This window comes from Columba livia, chromosome 2 (assembly GCF_036013475.1).
Source record: "Columba livia isolate bColLiv1 breed racing homer chromosome 2, bColLiv1.pat.W.v2, whole genome shotgun sequence".
Lineage (NCBI taxonomy): Eukaryota > Metazoa > Chordata > Aves > Columbiformes > Columbidae > Columba > Columba livia.
In genome coordinates, this window is record NC_088603.1 from 146,762,553 (window position 1) to 146,783,327 (window position 20,775).

Genomic DNA, 20,775 nt, shown 5'->3' on the forward strand with positions numbered 1-20,775 from the left:
TTTCCATGCAGAAACAAACATGGCAGCAGGGGAAACCAAGGTAAGTACTAATGAAATGGAGGTATGATACCAAATATATAATTAGATGCGATTTTGTAGTGTAGTAGGCAGCACAAGAGTGTAAGTGGCGGAAGTATCAACTGTGCAAGGGGACGTAGAGTGCAAGATTATTTCCATATAGCTCTGCTTTGACCATGGACAAATTATTATATTCAGTCTTGGGCACCTCCTTAGTAATTTAGAAGGAATCCAGACAAGAGTGACAGAAATGATTATACACTGATCAAATAAGACTGAGGCTATGGACACGTGAAAAGAGCTCAAGGCTTGAGCCTGGAGCAAGCTGTATCATTGCATCTTCATACAAAGAAGCTAAGCATGATTATATGTATACAACACAATGTAAATGCATAACTCTAGACTATCTACAGAGAGTTACATTTAAAAATTTATGTTAAAAGCATGTTCAGGTTGCAAAATCAAGCATTCAAGTGGTAGGAAATCCATGCTCAATTTTAATATAGTCCCTTTGTGAATACTCATTATGATACAGCCTGTAGCTGTATGATCCATCAACAATGTATTTTTCAATACTCACATCCTGGTTCGTGTTTACCTCCTCTTGTCTGATCCTTGTTTCGGTCTTCTCTTGCCACATCTCCCGCTTCCCCTATATTTTATTCTCTCCCCCATCCTCTTCCTGAGACTTCTTCTGTTTGCCCATAATCCTTGCTCTTTAAGCCTTTCTTTCTGCTCATACATCTTCCTTCTTCTGGTTTTCTCTTAGCACTTCCCACCTTCCTCATCTCTCCACATTAGTCAGATCATTTTTCTTTACGTCTTACAAACATCCTAGCAAGAGGAATGCTGAGAACATGAAAAAGCCCAATTTCCTGCTCTCACGTGTGATATTGAGGCCCACAAAGGCATGAACAGCCGGGACAAAAATTACAAAGGCTTTTTCTACCCTTTCAGCTCTCTTAAAGAAGCTTGGTCACTCAAGGGGAGGCACAGTTGTGTCAGAGCTCTGCTTTGTTGAGCTTGCAGAATTAAGGTAGAAATTTTGAAGAATGTAATCAGCATAACAAGGGGCTGTCAAACCTGTGTAAGTAGTGGATTTTTTTTTTTTCCCTGAAATTGCATGATTTACAGAGATGACAAAAAAACACAGGCCTTGTGCTAGGGGGTCATCCTCCCCAGAAACCTAAAGTCAAATGTGGGATGCAAGGCATGTATCTGTTACAGCTTCTCAAGAGAAAGGAATGTATTTTTTTCTCTCTTGTGGCAGATTTTCACCCCTTAATCCAGGTCTCAGAGAAGGATGACTTGTGCTGTTCAATACTGTCCAAAGAAATAACCTCAAGACATTCACGTAGAGAGTAAAAATGCTGCCCAAATGATCAAAGTTAGACTTAGCAGCATGAAGCAACTCTTTAAAACAAGAAGTGATGGGCAGCCATAATTGTAGATGGGTCTAACAGCCCTACCTATACCACTGAGAGAAAAGCTGGCGACACAGTGGCTTAAGGGAAAACATAACACCCTACAAATATCTGGCAGGTAAAATGGAAAGGACAGAAAGACATTATTTAGGATTCCCTGAGTGGAAGTTACAGCATGAAACAGTGCTATGAAATAAACTCATATGGGAACTAATGCAAACTCTTTAAATTTTTTTCTGAGCAAAAATATGAAGTGTAGCACAGGGAATCATTTTGCACTGAGGAGGAGTTGGACCGGATGATCTATTAGAATTTTTCCATCTCTTTCTTCTGTAATTAATGGTAGAAGATTTACCAGCAACCAAAAGGGAAAAAAAAAAGGTTCGCTCACCCTGTTCATCCAGTCCCTCTTTGTCTCATTAGGTGGAGACTCTGCTCTCCTTACGTATCAGAATGTATCAAGAAGATGAAGAAACATTGTCAGCTGATATTATAAAATAATTGCAGACCCTAATGGTGCAGTTGGCAACAAAAGGCAGCCAAGCTTATTCCTGTAACTAAGGAAAGAACATTTAATGGAAATCCACATATGATAAGATTAAAAAAAAATCAAGATAATACCTTTACTGCTGTCTAATTTATGCAGTCACTTTAGAGAAAATAAAAAAAAAAAAGGAAGTCCAACTGTATTTTAATGGCTGCATTACTGCATTAGAAATGGACAGGATTATAGTTTACAGCTTTTATACTGCTTCTACACCTTGTAGAGAAATATACTATAAAAATTTTCAATTATAATTTAAGGATTTAACTTCTAATATAATCTTCTAAGTGAAAGAGTCTTTAGTTCTCCACACCTACATTCTTTTGGATGGGTGAGGACAGCATGAAAAGTATCTCCTAAAAATTAATAACATGCAGTCTGCTCGATTTTTCCATCTCACTCTTTCCTCCCTTCCCAGTTCTCTAGGAGACCCTTATTTTATGAAGTTAAATAGCCTTAGTGTGTAACAACTTACACATTCTCAAAGAAAGTTGTTTCCTGATAGTAGATTCTTCAATACCAGCCACTTCAGGTGGAGACAAATTCCTTTTGGGGATTAAATAGATTTATAAATAATACCTTATGTAACTCTTACAAAAGACTATACTCAATCATATGTGGCCAGCCTCCCTCATCTGATAAGATACATGATAAAAACTTCTTATGACCCAGAGCTGCAAGACATTTAGAGCTTCTGTCAGAGACCTGGTAGATGGGGAGAGTCTGAGAGTATTTTATGGGTGAGAGATGGCAACTATTTCCCAAGTGGCCCAGGACTGGAGTAACTGGGTCTCATGTGAAGCACAGAGGTGTCGGTCGTATCTCTCTTCTTTCCACAGAGGGGGCTCAGGTAACTCAGGAGGCCCCACAGTAGTAAAGCCACTATGAAGAAAGTCAGAAAGACCTTGCATGAGATCATACTCAGATGTGTGAAAACTGTATGTACCTTGAGCGTTACAGGATGGGTAGTGATCTACAAGGCAATAATAGTAATCTGCTGTTACAGAAGAATATAAATTATCGTTACAAATATTATTTTTTGAGAAGTTCAAAAATACTACATCCCCAAAAAATTAATAATTATGAAATAATAAATAATTTCTGATTTAGAGATGAGTAGAATAACACTGGGGGTTCACAGACTGTTTTTTCCCACCTCCCAGCAACTTCCAGCCTCAGTAGTGGGCATAGTGATACCTACTGGCATTTCTCAGTTTTCTGTCATGTAACATACCACTTTGAACTGGCCCGTGTATCAGCAGTGGCAAATGTGGCACAGAATTCCTCCCGAGTTCAGATCATTTCCAGATTTTCTGCTGAACAAATGAACCTTTGAGAATTTTAGCTTGAAAGTCTTTGCTGTCTCAAATTTCTTATTATTCTCTATTTTCTAACCTATGAGCTTTCTTTTCTGTATAATTTAATTATGTAACTACAGATTATAAAACTTTACATTTTACTTGTACTTGTAACTGCATTCCTGTTTGCCAAAAGTATTTCTTAAATTCTCCTTCTTCCACAAAGTGTCTCATCTCTGATCAATATAAAAAGTATGCATCATTTTAATTCATGTTTATTAAAAAAACAAACCTACTCCACTCTGAGATTAACACATGTTCAGATCACCATATGCATAGTCTGTATTTAAGGTCTGTCTGTCACAGAAGTTCCATATTCAGAAACTGTGTGTTCCTGTTATCTTCTACATTGGGCTAAATAAATGCAATCCTAAAACAATTACAGTTGCAAAAGCCTGAATCCTGAAGATCACACAGAATCCTAATTGAAGCAAAAGCAAATAATATAAAAGAAGTTTTGTAAGAATAGAGGAGAACGTCGACCAGAAAATGATGCCTTGATTTTTGCTTCCTCTGGCTATCGAGGACACATGAGTGAAAATCCATGGGGCAGTTCCAGGAAAATAATTGTTTCTCTTTGTGGAAGGAGCAGGTTTGCCTCATGGATGAGGAGGAGAATGCTTGTAGCTCCCTGCTCCACAGACCCTTTGTACTGTGGGTGGCTGGTGTGTCCCATGCCCATCACCGCTTCTCTGCAGGGTCTGGAGTGGCTGGTGTTGGCCAACAACTGTTGTTGGGTGCTTTTACCATCCATACGTGTTGATAAAATACCATAGGTGTGCAGATACAGGACCAAGGTGCTTTTGCAGGGGCATGTTCCCTGAAAATCATTATAGGTAAGAGGGTGGGAATGGAGGAAGAGCTGAAGATGTGGTGTGTTTCTAGTTCCTGTCACTGCTACTGTGGGAGTAAGCACTGAAAATCCTAGCAGTTCCCCCCACTTCTTAAAAGTCATCCCAGCTGAAGTTGCATCTTGGCAAGGTGTCGTCACTGGCACCAGGATCTGAAGAGGTGGACAGGAAGCTGGTCAGGATTCTGCTCTTGGCCGTTTGGGGCAGGAATTCTCGGTATGTGACCAGATAATAGTAGCTGTACTAGTACATGAAGGAGAAAAGCAGACCTGCTACATAGTGAGACCTTTTTACATCAACAAATAAATCATAATACAAAGACAGCAAGCCCCAAAGGTCTTTTATTCAGGTGTTGTTTTTCTATATATATATTTTTTTTTTAAGTAATTTATCTCAGGTAGACTCTGTTTAACGAAAATGTTCTTGGAAGACAACTCAGCAAGCATATTTAACATTAATGAGATTGGGAAGAATAATTTATGTACATTAGAAAAAAGGAAGCCCAAAAAATCCTAAGAACTGAACTCAAGCCAATTCAAAATTATTTAGGATGTTGTGCAAGTTACAACAGTACGTTCCGTGACTTGTAGCCTAATATCAAATATCATGAGGAGTCTTTACAAAATTAAAGACCAGACACTGCTCAGCGTGTTAGATCTATGATGAATATGAATCAGTTCCACTCTCTTTTCAGCCCTGACCACCATTCCCTTGCCAGTTAACTGAAGTTAAACTATACAAATTAAATGCAAAATGAGAATGCAGTCCATAGGACACATTAAAAAACCTGTAACTTCAGAAATGAAAATGAGATCACTTCTCTTCCCATCTCAGTCCGTCACCCACGTCTGCTCTGCCAGGTATCATGTTCTATTGTATCTTTTCTCAGTCCACAAGACAGTAGACTTATACGTTATATATCTGTCACAGACAGGCACATTCGTAGTCTAAAATTCACAATAAAGCTAAATATGAATTCCAGTTCTATTGCAGAATGCCACCTTCCACAACAAATAGTGTACCGAGTAATAAAAGACAGCTTCCTCATATTTTTTTTTCTCCTTGGAGAAAGTCTCTATTTCAAGGTACATTAGAGTATTAGACTCTGGTCTTAGAATAATAAATAAAAAAATGCTGAAACTGGCAAAGTTCAAACTGACACATTTATAACAGTGAAAGTAATCATACTGTGAATCAGATTTCCAAGGGATGTGGTAAATTTTCCATAATTAGGGATCTTTAAGTCAAGACTGGACATCTTATTAAGAGGAATATTCCACTTCTATTATAAATCCTTAAGCCTAATGCAGGAATAAGCTAGCTAGAGCTGTATGGTTTAACTTATGCAGGAAAGCAGACATCATAATGATTTTGCGTGAGTTTAACATCTATGAAAAATAATAGTAATGGTAAAAATAATAGCATTACAGCTATTTAAGTAGTTAAAGTTACTCATCGGAGTCCAGAGTTAGTCTGTTATTTAAGCACTTTATTTTCAAAGCTACTAGGAGTCAAACAGCTTTCGATGGACTCTATGGACAACATCCTATAGCAAACAGAAGTCAAAAAAGGGGGTTGTTCTACATCAGTCTCTGGAAACAAAACAAAACAAAACAAAATGCAATCCCAACAAAACAAAACAAAAACAAAAACAACCAAAAAAAAAAGGCCAAACAAAAACAAAATTACAACAAAAGAGAAAGTAAGTCAAACAAAACTGATGAATGCAAGGCAATTTCAAGCTCCAAATGCTGAGAAAGCATTTGTAAGAAAAGGAAAGAAAAGCTTCAATTTCAGGAAAGTAGTGGGGATCCTTGTTTTATTACAATAACAACATAACAATAATAATAAGCACTTTTTTTTTCTTAAGAGATAGCAATTCACTAGAAAATCCACTTGGCACTTTTTTCATCACTGCCATTTATAAAACTATGTTTTCTTAATGAAGATGATCTACTACCAGATGAAGGCAGAAAACGTTTTACAACAAACTGTTTTACTGAAGATATAGTATGAAGTAGCAGTCCATGGAGTTGTAGATGGGGAGCTTTGGGGCAGAAATTTCAAAGGCAGTCATTGTTGGCCCAATATTGTTCTCTGTGCAAGTGGTGGAAAAAAACTGAGTTCTCCTTTTGAAATAATGTTCTTTAATGGAAACAAAGCTAGGCAATGTAGAAGTGTTTGTGGCAACTAAACCTTTTGTGTCAACTACCCCAAAAATTTTCAAGTTTAATGGTAGAGTAGCAGATGACTATCATAATTCCCAAAGCTTTTCTTTGTGATAATTATTATAAATCCCTACCTTTTCCTTCAATTAAGAAGAATTTTGTTCCTCTCTAGCTCATATGTTCACTTTGAATCGGGGAAAATTAGCCTAATCAGATAGTCGAAAGAAGCATAGGGCGTCAGATCCCCCATTCATTTAATAACACAGAAAATATTTTAAACTAAAAACAGTAAAGTGAGCACTTTAACATACAGTTTGACACCTCCTGTTACACTTTTCACAATCCGTTAAAATTTCAGGAAGAGGCATTATTAATTGGACCCTCTCAGAAATTAATTTCCATCGTGATGGGTGCTGTCTAATCACTTAGCCAACGTTGACCTGCTGTAACGCCATGCCTCGTAGCTGCAGCCAAGTCAAACATCCCTCATCACGGCTACCTGGTCTGGGCAGAGCACCAGGGCTCACACACCATGTGCTGCTTCAGGCATCCCAGCTCGCTAGAGGATCCCTGCACAGCACCGCCCTTGTACAGCTCCAGTCTCCTTACCATACCAGTGCATTAAAAAAGCATGCACTAGGAGGAAAGTACTGTTCTTATTCCCTTTTTACAAGCCGAGAGAGATGATAATAATTTGCAGAAGTGCTCATAACTATTATTATTTAGTATTTGCACTGTGATAGCATCTGTGAACAGAGTCTATGGCAGAGCTGGAAACAGACTCTAGCTCTTGTGAGCATCAGTCAAGTGCCAAAACCACAAGTCCTTCCTTCCTCCCACACTGCATGTATTTGTAAAGAATTATGCTTTTTTTTCAATTTTGTAACTGCTACAGCACTGTTAACCCCCCACAATACTCATGTCTGTATTCGGATTAGGAAATTAGAGTTTTTAAAGATATTTTCATTATATACTTTTTTTTTCTCTAGATCAATTAAATGCTTTGTCCTTTGAAAAGGGCATGGATGAAGAAAAATAAATTATCACATTGCACTTGTACATTCTGAGCAATTACTCATATGCACTTATTCACACATTCATATGCATATAGTCACAAAACTTGACTTGTAGAAAACATTGATTTCCAGGGTACTCTCATAGTCTGTGACTGATCAAACACAGAATCCATTTAATTTCTCTCAGATACTACAAATACAAGTAAGAGGAAGTGATTAAAAAAGGAACTAGCCAAGTTTTAAACAATGGAGTTGAGAAAAAAAGCCTGTATACAGTCTTTCACCACCACAACAACAAAAGTACATCTTCTAATTTTCATTCCTGTAGAAAGCACAGATTGCTATGGATCCCACTTGCAAACCTCACAGTGAGGAAAAAGGACATGAAAAAGGTTAAGTGAGGCAGGATAAGAGGAGCCCTTCGGAGTCTGTTAAAAGATGTAAATAACTTCTGTGCTGAATGTGGCTCTCAGTAAACAAAGCCATTACTATTTGCTTTTTAAAACTGTAAGTCTGAAATATATGCAGCAACTTGACAAGTGACAATGCCATGTCACTTGTTTCCTATTCCTCTCACTTTCATCCTAGTTTCACCCTCTTCTCCCTTCGTTTTATTCTCATTCTTGAGTTTGGGCCCCATACTGATTAACCCAGTGCATCCCAGGTCCATGATTTGGCTTCTAGAGGCTACTGCAATGTGAAGAGCATATAACTGGTGATAATAATAGTCTCCAGACACTTACCACTGGGCATGCTGCTTATTACCATGAGTAGTCTCATTGAAGTCAGTGACACTGCTTTCCTCCAGGAGTAGTTACAGTGCAGTTAATGATGCTCTTCACAGTGCAAACACCACACCCTATGAAAGTGTGTAAAATATCAGGATTTTACAACCTATTCTGGCCAGGTAATCTGTCTTTATTCGTCCTGCTGAGCACCCCATGTGATTATGACATGATGCATTACAAATTAGAAATGCAATACCTTCAGCTGTATGTTTTCTTCACTTTTATAGTTGTTTCACTGCTTATAGAAACATGGCAATTATATTAGAACTGGGACTCTAGATACCTTTTCTCTAGCTTATCTATGTGGCCCTAAATCTTATGCACATTTTCCAGTCAGATTGAAATCCAGACAGCTATAATAGCACTACTGTATATAGTTAGTGTTTCAAGCATAGTGCTATTTGACACAGAATTTCTAAAGATTTAGCTGGTTTTGGCCTCAAGGGAAAAAATATAGCTTTTGTCATTCATTAAAAAATAAGAGAAATTCACAGCAGGATTTTTGTGTGCATGTAGATGTGAAAATCATGCTGGAGCTATGACTGTGCCCTCAGTGACCTCAGTCATTCAGCATTTTTCTCAACCAGTATGTGGTTCCCCATTTTTCTGCAAGGAAGAAAGGTTGAGTTTCAGTACAGTTGCATTTTTGGCAAAGCAGCATGTTTGTTTGAGAAGGACTATCTTGCACAGATATGACAATTTCTGTCCAAGTTGCATGGCCAAAAGGATTCATGAAGAAGGCAACAACTCTATCCTTCCTTCAGCCAGTTTCAGTGAAAATTGAACTACCTTGTATTCTGGGAAAGAATTGCTCAGAGGTAGGAAAGCAGGATGTGGCATAGCATTAGCCAGGTGGCAGAGCCATTGACGTGGGTCTTCCTATTAAAGGAGTTGAAAACACGGAAGGATGGAGAACATTGTGTGTTTCTGTGTATATTTATGAAGCTGGAAGTGCTACAATCTGTATGTATATGGCAGAGTGTGATAGACGTTTAGAAATATCTTTTTGGGCCCTTATACCTCCCAAAATACTGTACTGAGAGGAAGAGGAAAATGGTTAAAGAGGAAGGTAAAATGGTGAGGGGAAGTAAAATTGTGTGGAGTGGGCTAAAGTGCCCAGACGACAAGACAAATGCACTAAATTATTCACGTGACTAAAATTATCTCCATTTAATAAAGCTCAAAAGAAAAATTGCACAAAATTCCTGACGGAAAGATTTCTTGTTCATTAAAAAAACAACAAAAAATAACTCAAGCCAAGCAGACCCAGTGAGAAAAACAACGGAAACAAAAATAATCTCTGTTAATACTGATTTAGGTTTGCTTAGAGGTATTTTGTGCCCTTTCTGAGGGATAAGCACTGCTTCTGAAAAGCAGTGAATGCATGGCAGGTATCTCAGTTTAAATTTCTGAAATGTGGGGTATTCAAGTTTTAATTTGCCTTCATCTGCCCTATTCTGAAACACTTAGCTCCATAGAAAGAGCATCACATCAACAACTTTTAAAAAATATATATTGACAGTGCCTTCATCGTTCTGCACATTACTCATTCTAACACTTTTGTTTTACTTACCAGTCTGTAAACCCACAGACCACACACATCTCCTATCTAGCTGCTGACAATCTCAGTACCCTAACGTTAACATAATATACATGACAGTGCAAAAATGAGAGGTATATATGTATATATGTAGGCATCCCAGGTGCATCTATATCTTTTACCTTTGACTGTGAAAGCAAGAGTCACAGGGATTCACATAACACACCCAGAAAAACACAGCCATGCTGCTATCCTATCCTTCTATCTCTGCACATACAGCTCATATACTGAATTCAGCAGAAAAATCCCTGGGGAATCCCCAGCAGCTACATGCAACTTCCAGAGGGCACAATTATGCTTCAGGGCCATGTCATTTAACTCTTTGCTCCTCAGTTTTCCAAAATCCAAGTTTTGCTGTGTCTGTCCTTGTCCTGGAGTGTCACAAAAGCGCATTTTCTTAAGTCAGCAAGCACTGCTTATCTCTAAGTATATTAAATATTCAAGGGAATGACTTTAAAGTGGGTATATTAATCAGCACATTTCAAGTCATCACTGCAGAGCATGTGCAGAAGGCAAAACTTAACATTCATAATTGTGAGTATTTACCCCATGAGACTGATTTTAAGTGTTGCGATAATTTGATTACTGTATATTTTCAGTGAAAATAGTTTCAGTAACTTGGTGCTTCTTATAAAAGTACTTCTAGTGTGTATACAAATGAAGCAGCTCTTCAGAGTTTTGAGTGGTAAATATATATAAGAGAAAGTAGCGACCTGTTTTCAGGTGTAGTCTGAAAATAGAATAGGCAAAATTAACCAAAGTAAACAGGAATTAAATATTTATTGTGAAAAGCTGGGGCTCATATTGTATCACAGAGAAATGCGTAGATCTATCAGGCAACACGATCAGTATTTTTAATGACCCTTCATGGAGCTGTAATGGCATATCTTGCACAAGGTACTTGAAGATCAATTAATAGTTAGGATGAAAGGGCCAAGAATCCACACTGTCTAACTGCCCTGAGGCTTTGACTTCAACAAAGAAACACAAACCTCGCCAGTAAACTTATCATGCAGGGCTTTGCAGCTGACAGTCTGTGGAAAGCTTGATTTAAAAGCTAAGTCTCAAGGTGTACTCTCCAGCTCCCAGTGTGCTCGAAAGAGGACCAGGTTCAGGTTTAGACATGCTGTCGGCAGGCAAAGGACTAGGCCTGCTCCTGAGGATGCCCAGGAGCTTCTCTTGGCACATTTAAGTGTTAAGACACATAAAAGTTAGGAGGCATGTCTAGCCTTTGAGCCAGCTGGAATACGCACTTGTCTCAGCAGCACATTACCTCCACATATGCACTGTTTCCAAATCAGTAAAACAATAAATTCCTTCCAATCTCTTGTGGCAACTCTTCCTGAGCCATTTTGTAGAGCAAAGTAGACTGGACGGTACATTTAACACTTGCTTAGTGACAAACCACTCTATCTGTTGTAGTCAGAAAGCAGGCCCTCAATTAAAATGGTCCTACTGTCATTTATTTTTGGGAGCAGTAAGCACTGAAAGGCTGCTGTGCAGAAGGCAGCATCTTTCTGGTGGCCTCACAGCTGTATAGTTTCTACGGAAGGTAATACACTGCTCAGCTACACAGTACAAACGAAAAGCTGTGCGTGCTCAAAGCAAACAAACTCTGTGAGTTTGCAATATCAGTGTTAGTGGAAGGGACAGGCAATTTGAAAACGAAAGTTTACCTCTGCTGTTAATACCAGGCATTTAGGTACTGCCATGAAATTATAGTTATTTGAATTCACAAATCCATGTTTACATGCAGTGAAGAGACAACAAATACATACATACAACCTGAACTACTCTTAATGTAGTATGCACTTAAATTTCAAGAGAAAATGAAATGGTAAATACCATGGTAGTTATTTTTCTAAGCTTGTGATTTGCCTTGTAGTTGTTATGCCACGTGAAACATTTGAACTAGACTTCTAAGTGTGGAAAAGACAGCCTAATCTGATGGAAAAGGACAGCTGACACTGGGGAGATTGCAATTGCGTACCAGAGAACGATTCTCTTTTCCAGGCTGTTTTGTCCTTCTGCACAGAGTGCCAAAAATAATAGGTGTAAATGGTAGCTTGCACAAAGCTCAATTTAAATTCGGATGCTAATTGTGAGACTAGGCTGGGTATCGGTGCACATGCGCTGGGGGCAGGCGGTGGGTTCTTCCCAGTCCCCTTGTTTGATCTTGGCGGAAAAATCCATTCTTACTTAAAGGTTACCTTAAGAGACACTAATCTCTGCGACTACATAATTATGACTTTTAGGTGTATCTCTAACAAACTTATCTGTGTCCTTATTTTTAGCTTTAAAAGGAAAATATTAAAGAGCCCTGACCACAGAAAGCTTTTTTATGAATATGACCCTTTGTTCTGGGTAAGTATTGCATCAGGGAGTACAGTGGCATACCTGTTTCTTAATTTTAAAAGGAAAAAGGTTTTAAATTTCACAGCAACAGAAAATATTAATATCCTTGTAGGGAATAGTTTCTGAAAATAACTGCTAGTGGAAAAAACAGAAGCACCCAGGGATAGTATCTAACATCCCAAGTGGATTATTAGTTGAGTATTTTAATTTTTCATACCAACATACCTGTTCCTATAAAAACCCCAGATATCTACTTTATTAAAAAAAAGTTCATAATTACTCTTTCAGTTTTTCTGACTTAAAAACAATAAGGAAACTACTTACCTAGCATTTACTTATTTTATGCAAGATCTATGTACAGTAAAAAGTAATGATTGGAATACATCCCTTTTCTAAAGTCAGATAACATAAAACACAACACTGAGCAAGTATAACACATGTATGGTAGAAAACAATAGAATGTAAGTATTAATAGAAACCAGTTCCCAGTTGCAACCGTTTTTCCAGGGAATACAGCTAGAAGTTAAGCATTTGATATTCTATGCTTATGCCAAACTTGCCTCACAGCAGATATTTTCCCACATAGAAACTCTAGCAGTGGCACCTTGGGATCTCTGGGGATCATATTCCTCTCTTGAAAACATTTTGGAGTTTTGCAAAAAAAAAAAAGAAAGAAAGAAAAAAATATTACTGTCTCACTGGATTGAACCTCAAAGGCTTCTTTGACGCAAGTATTATTTTGACCACGTGAACGTGGTTTCCATTTTTAAAAAAAATAGATTAAAACATGCACGAACAAACTGTCCATTGAACTTTAATGTTTCTTTGTTGCTTTGATGGTTAGCAGATTTCTGCTTCATAGATTGTCTCCTCCCCATACATTCTAAAAGTGAAATGATACATTGTAATTTGAATGATAATTTTGTTTTGATGATTTAATTGATAACAGACAGAGGAATAAAATCCCTGTTTTTCTCTGCCATGCAGATGATATAGCTACATTTCTTAGTAAACATCTGTACATAATTAAGGGATGTTTCTGTTTCTTCCTTACCTTTACCCTGGGGTTTTCTTGGGGCTCTGTGGGATAATCCTGGTTCAGGAAAGGAGATGTTGCCTCTTGTCATTCAAGGATTCTTTATCTTTACTTTAAGTGGTTTAAGTGCCAATTAAAAGTTATCTGCCCACATTGTTTTTAATGACGTCAAGACTAATCATAACACACCCGCTTTTTGTTATCTTTCCAAGAATCTTTTCAATCTCATCCATTTATCTTAAAAAAGAAACCCTAATAGCTGTATTTTAGTGCACACAAGGTTTGACCTAGTGTGCATATGTATTTTTGCAACTGCAATGTTATGTGAAAGACAGCAAAAATATTCAGTAGGTTTGCTTCTAACTCAATAGTTTAATTGTGCAGCAATACGTATTTTTTTAAGAGTTGCACATCTTTGTATAGACATGTAAATCAAAAGCAGACCAAGCACTGTTCAAACCTGCTCTGCTTATGTTGCACACAGGGAGTTATTCATTCAGATTATCAGCCATAAAAATAATTGCACTACACTCAAAACTGACTGACATATTTTATAATTTTTAAAACTAAAATGGCCTGGTAAAAAAGAACACTACTATAACAACTGATTAGTAGAGAATTGCCACTGTAAATTATAGTGTTTGCAGAGTAAAACAGAGTTGAAAGAGTTACAAGTTTATATTAAAAGATATAATTAGGATTTTTTTCTTCCTTTCTCTCCTATAATGCCTTAGTAATATCCTAAGCTGCATGTCTATTCTCAGTCATGGAAAAATGGCTAGGTGACTGCCTTGTCCAAATGTCCAGATGTTGGTTTTTTTATTCTTAAAATTTAAAGTAAAACAAGAATAAATGTTTGTCAACACTTGAAGTCTATTTCATGTACCGCTATAATGATGGCTAATCTTTAAGGAAGACACAAGCAAATGTTTAGGTGAATGTATAAAGGAGACGATTTGTGTGTGTATGTGTGTGTGTGTGCAGAACTCCTTCTAATCTGTCCTTTCTTCACCAGCAGAAGAGCAGTTACAAGTGCAATTCAATCTGCTGTCAGTAGACTTGAAGAAATAACTTTAAAAAAAAAATTGATGTCACAGCAAAACATAGAAACTATTTTATTTGATTTGTGAGGATGCCATTTGAAAATATTGACCTTTGACATCTGCCATGCTGCTTCAGAAGCTTTTAAAGCATTTTCCCAGTATCTAAAAGCCAGGATAAATCTCGTGAAACTTCATGAGCGTGTTGTTCTTCCTTGCCACACTATACATGATACTTCTTGATACTTGCACTCACTCACATGAAAATCTGATGGTTCTTGATCATCTGCTGGTTTGTCAGTAGGAATACTTTCAAGGCTCCTCCGTAGTGATGAACTCCAAGAGACCATCTGTGTTGCTGTTTGATGGCCATTCCAGGAGTCAAAACCATCATCAAGATCAGTTATGTGAACTTGTAAGTATGGGCTCAGGCATGCTGGAGGGTACCCTTAAGAGCACATGGAACTCTGCATGTCCAAGCATGCCAGGTAGATTAATTGTCTACCAAGTATGCCCAGATAAATAGCTTACAGGTTGATTGAGAAGCCATCTGTCTGAGAGGCAGCCAAACGGAGAGGATCTAAATAGCAGTGTAGCGTTTTTCTGCTCAGGGTGCTCCAGAGACTGCTCTGCCTGAGCGATTTTACCATACCATAAGTTTTATATGAATTACTATGTCACAGATATCAGATTTCACTTTATTTTTTTTTTATTTCATATGGAAAATACATTAGAAGAAAGAAGTACATGACATTTGTGAGAGAACAGTCTACTTGTCAATCCTTATCTTAGATTTGCCTGTCTGGATTCCACATATTTAACCATGGGTCAATAGCATTGACCAGATCAGCTCAGGAAAGGGTCTCAAATGGGAAGCAGACAAGAGCTACGTTAACAACTACCACTTAACAGTCTCACCCTTCAGGCCAACTGCATGATTACTGACAGACGTATTTGCACGGTGCCTGTCGGCATCCATACCTGGCCTATGAATAAACAGAGAACTTCAGTTTCTAACACTGACAGTCTCTTATTCCTTGAGAAGTTCATTTACTTATCACCTCATTAAACTAGAGAAAATGGACAAAATATAAACAAGTCAAGGTTTTAGGGTATCACAAGGGTGGTCTTCTGTTGCAATATAAAGAAAATGCTGCAGGACAAAAGCTTTGAATGGTGTAATAGGCAAAACTCTTCTTTAGTCTGATTTACCTTATTCTTGTCGCTACTATTATCAATATAAATTTGGAGAAATATGACAAGATGAAAAAAGAAACTTTATGAACAAGGACTTCAACTTAAAAAAGACACACTCTCCTTCAATGGGTGCACATTTAGTTCAGTATTTCTCTTGGCAAAGTTTAGGCGTGCCTCTAGTTAACAAATGTATTCTGCTGTCAGCCCTTTTTTAAGAATTATATTTGATGCTGGATGCCAAATAACCTCTTTAACTATTAATAAATAACTCACAGGTATCTTAGATAGTGTGCACTTGAGGAATTATGTTAATACTCTTTATGCTGGAGACAAGGGAAATTCCCCTCCTGAAATTTCCACTTCTGCTGACATGTTCTCTGAGCTCTGCTTTCAGAACGGGTTCATTCTCACACAGACAGTCATCTAATCTCACAGAAAATCTGATCACCAACTCTCTGCTTCTTGCTGATGTTGCTGAGAAAGTTCCTGTTGACTCCAGAATGGGAGAGAATATGGATCTATCAATTTTGGAGTGTAGTCCAGCTGCTTATACTTCATTAGCTTCATTGTAATGAGTCTTTGCAATTTGAAAAGAACAAAATAGTCACTACCATGTGAACCAAATTATACTATATATTACATGCTACCTAATGAACAATAAAATATTTTATGAGTAAAAAAGAACATAAAGTGACACCATGATTTTTCATGTGACTTGCAGAGAAGGAAAGATCTTGAAGGGAATACTTACAGAAATTATATCCCAAATCTCAAGGTGTGTCAGTTACTTGGAACATTATTTTTAGTGTAACTAATATTTTTATCATGTTTATTTGAATCTATGTCGAGCTAGTCCTTTGCAAGAGCTGCTTTGTTAATGCCACAGAGACTGAAATGGCTGTTATCTCAATCATTTCTCCTAACACTGAAGTAATTTATCACTATCAAGTGATAATAGCTAGCCCCTTTTCACATGCCATTTACTCCCTACATTTAGTTAATACCACAGAAAATTTGTGGAATAAATCTCATCCAAAGTAAAAGTTTGGAAAGAGGCTCTTTTAAGACCAAAACTCCTCAGAAAGCAGTGGTTTTTAAGGTGTTTTGATTAAAAAAAAAAAAAAACAAAAACCAAACTGATTGCTTCTTGATCACCAAATTCACTGTTGCATTGAAATTAATATCTCACAGGGGAAGAGAGAGGAACATGCAAGGAGAGTTAATATAAGAAGGAAACTCCTCAAAATTCAGATGACCTATTTGTCTCTACTTTTGATTTGAAGATTTGGTGACTAGAAACCTTCTTCTCATTTCAAGCATCAATTTATATTTTCCTTACAGTTAAAATAATTATTTACTCCTTGTGGATTTTCTTCCAAGAGATTTTAAACAGCAGTGTCTCAGCTTGCAGTTTTGGATCTCTGGGCCCATGGGGATTTCAGCCCTCAACTCCAGAGAATGCTTTAACTGGGAAAGGGTGAAGTTCTGGATGAATGTGCCTTTCTCATGTAACAGCTTGACAACCTTGCCCCTGAGAATTGTCTGCTGGAGTCTGTTCCACCAGTCTTCTGAAAACGATGGTCAAATGAGCACACTATCTTCTTCTTTTCTTTATAGGCTGTCACATAACATTAGACAATTCCACCTTATTACCTTTATATTTATTTGAAGCTTTTCCCCCTGCAGTTTGTGTTCCATCGATTATGGTTATTCTACCTATTACTCATTATAACATCTGATTTCACATCCTTCCTGAAGTGATTAAACATTTTTTAATCTCAAAGTGTTGTTTTGTTGTACAATGGTTGCAGGTGGTTTTGGCTGATATGTCCAGTCTCACAGGTGCTTTAGACACTGCTCTCACCTGGTGCTGCTGTCATTGCTTCCCTTTTCCTTTCTTCTTCCCCTCCACTGTTATTACTTGCCATATCTTTGCCTCTTCTAAAATCAAGTCTTCTGAGTTTTGGCACTGCCGATTCTGAAGAAATGCTTATCAGCCTCCCCAGCCTGAGTCATAGAAGTATATATAATATCTATTCATGAAAAAAAAATACATTCACAAGCCTTCTCACAATTGCATCTCAGTAGTTCAATGTTAAAAGAGTCTTGTGTCAGCCTCAGCTTTCGAGGTCTGTTATGATACTGGTCATGATTTGTTTTCATCAGAATATACTAAATGGTAGCATTAAGTCTGAAAATAGTAATCTTCTTGAACGTTGCTAACACATCTTTCTTTCATAGCTGGCAACAATCTTTTAGCTAGTCACAAACATGCAAGGTCATTTCTTCTGACAGATTGCCTGATTGCTGAGTGTCTGGAGCAAGGTTGAGTTGGAGTTGTTGAGTGAAGTTTGCTTTGAGTCCTAGGTTAGGGAGACATTACAGAAAAGTTACTGGTGCATTTTCATTTTCTGCTGGAACAACTGCAGGGAATCTTCCTTGTGTCAATCTGATTAGATGTTCATACTTACAGATATTCAACAAATAATCAACAAAATTAAATGAGACATTTTCTAACTGCTTTTTCTATGCTGGTCACTAATGAGAGAAAAGAGTCCAAGGGACAATTGCTCACGTCCTCAGCTCTGGACATAGCAAAGATCAACTTTATGGGTAATATCCAGAGTTTTTCCTCCCTTCTCTTCCCATTTAGACAAGGTTTGCATCTACCCACATTTGAATTATGTCGTTTGTTTAGAAAGGTTCTTACCTAGTTCACTCTTTGGAGTACAGGGGAAACTGCTTTTTGTATTTCATAATGAAGAGATGTAAAATTAGTTTTGATTCTTACTACTGCTGTGATCCATAATGATTCATTAAATCTCAAGGAACAAACATACTGAGAATCAAGAAATGAGTGATTTGCAGATGGGATAATAGAGTTACTGTTTCAGTTTTGTCCCTGAGAAATGACCCAAACTCTTTTCAAGATACTTCTAAAGACATCTAACAGTATTAACACAGACATTTCTGCCAAAAAGAAGTTTTTTGACAAAATCAAACTTGATGTGTCACATACAGGACACGCTCAAAAAAGGTGTAGAATAACTGGGTCTCAAAGACGGCAGAGAAGACTGCCAGTTGATCCACCCACTTGGCAGTCAATTTTTCAGTTGTTCAATAATTAGTAAAGCTTTGCTTTTGTACTGCTTAAATTTCAGTGTATATGGACTCTTAAATATATTGTGACCAAGGAAGAACTGTCTTATCTGTTCTGGTAAACCCTATTTGTTTTGCTTTGGGTGTTTTTTATCCTGCCTACTGTATAAGAATAACAATTAATGAGACAAAAATACTAGTCACAGTCCACTTTCTAATCAGCCGTTCTGTATGCAATGCTTTCCCTAAGGACCTCAGAAAGTTAAGGCTATGTAAAGAAAAGGAATAACAAATGTATAAATAGCAGCAAAATCTGCGGTTTTAAAATGGCAGTATTCTAAAAGGACCTGTTGGTGCCAAAGATGACAGAAACATGACCAATGGTCAGATGCCATGGGCAGGGAAATCCCTGCATCTTGCCCAGCACCATTTGCTGTGACAATACCTTATTCCTTGGGCAAGACGGGGCAGTCAGTGCTATCAAATTAGTGTTAAATGCTACAGGTTTCTGCTCCAAGACTTCTCTACCTGTCACAATATGAGCGGATAGATAGCTAATCATAACTACTAAAGGGGCCATGATGACATCTTTGGCAGGATTGCAGGTAGTTGCACAGGACTGTCAGTGAATGCAGGTATGCTGAGAAAAAGACACACCAGACAAAAAGAGGCAAATAGCAAATGAGGAAGGGGAAATTAACAGTGATACAAAATTGCTAAAAGAAGAGGCTTTTTTCTAAAGCTGCGCTCAGCCAGCTCTGGATGATGTAGACCCTACTGAATGTTTCACTGCTGATAAGGCTATATATTACTTGTGGTTTTATTGTTGTCAGATCTGGCATTGCTCTGCATCAAACTCAGTTTGTGATGTTTTTGCTGACTGCTTTTGGCACTTACATAGGTTATGATCCTGCATTGCATGTAGGTGCTAGACATCTGGAGTCTGGTTGCTTAAGGCAGCCTTATTTTCCTGAGGTACTTTTTCCAATCTGAAAGGCATGAAATAATGAAGTGGATTGTACCATAGTGGGAGAAAAGTTATCTCACTCACCAGCTGCCATGGGAAAGGCAGATGTGCTGAATACCATTGATTTTGTTGAGCTCTTGGGATGTACAGAGCTGAGGAAGGATGTTGGGAGAATAGTGGGAAGTAAATAGAAAGCAGAGTATTCCTGCAAAAATATTACTGTTAATAATAATAATTATATATCATGAAGAGAATCTTAATGATGGGGTTAGATACTTCTTTGATGAGATCGTTTCCCATTAAAGGAAGATGCATACACCCCAATTTCACTGGAAATAGCAGGAATGGAAAGAGCATGAACACTTTGCCCAGAGTGCTATTTCCAGGTAATGTCCATGATCTTTGTCTCTTACCTATTCCCAGAAACCTGCTTTAGCTATCACTTTTTTCCATATGACATATTATTTGGCCAGTCCTGTTAAGTCTCTTGCTGCTGTTTCTCCACAGAAGATGTACAATTATCTTTTAGATCATATATTCCCTGAGCAGGTTTGCATCTCCTCAAGGTTGTTGGGTGCTATTTTTCACAACTAGTCACTTAATATACCACTCAACTCACATGAATGAAATGTAGCAACTCAAGACAGGAGCCTGAACAAGCCTATGTGATCGCCCAGCCTCCAGCCTAACACTGATTTTGTGTGCTACTCTATATAACAACTCCCATTATTCATATACGACTTCATCACCTATTCCTGAGGAATGGATGGCCTTCCAAATGTTATCATGAGAATAAAAAAGTACTTAATATCCTCATTCCAACACATCTGTTTCTGAATAAGTTTGGTTTTAACCAGATTTCTGAAATATGTAGACCTTTGATGAAGATTGATTAGCTTCACCAGAACCCACATAACTTGCTCCCTTAGAGAAATAACTCTTCCCTGCTTAGACAATCAATGACAGAGTGAGGTCTAGGGTGACTATCTACCTAATACTAAGTTTTATAGTAATTGCTACTTGTAGGGAGCTGTTTGCCATGTTGGAGTATATCACAGTAGAATGAGGGAAATATAGAAAATACTGGTGAACTTGTTCCAATTATTGTCTGTCAATGTTGTCTAGATCTCATCAGTCAAGGTAAAGAGGATGCCACCCCATACTTTAAAGGGTAGTTAATGGAATAATGGTTATTACCTTCAAAAAATGACATAAATGTCTTTTTATCTGATTTCCATTTTTCCTCACTTTTTATTACTAAGTAGCCACTGGCAGTATCAAATATTTTTCTACTTGGGTTTAAACACTTTTGAA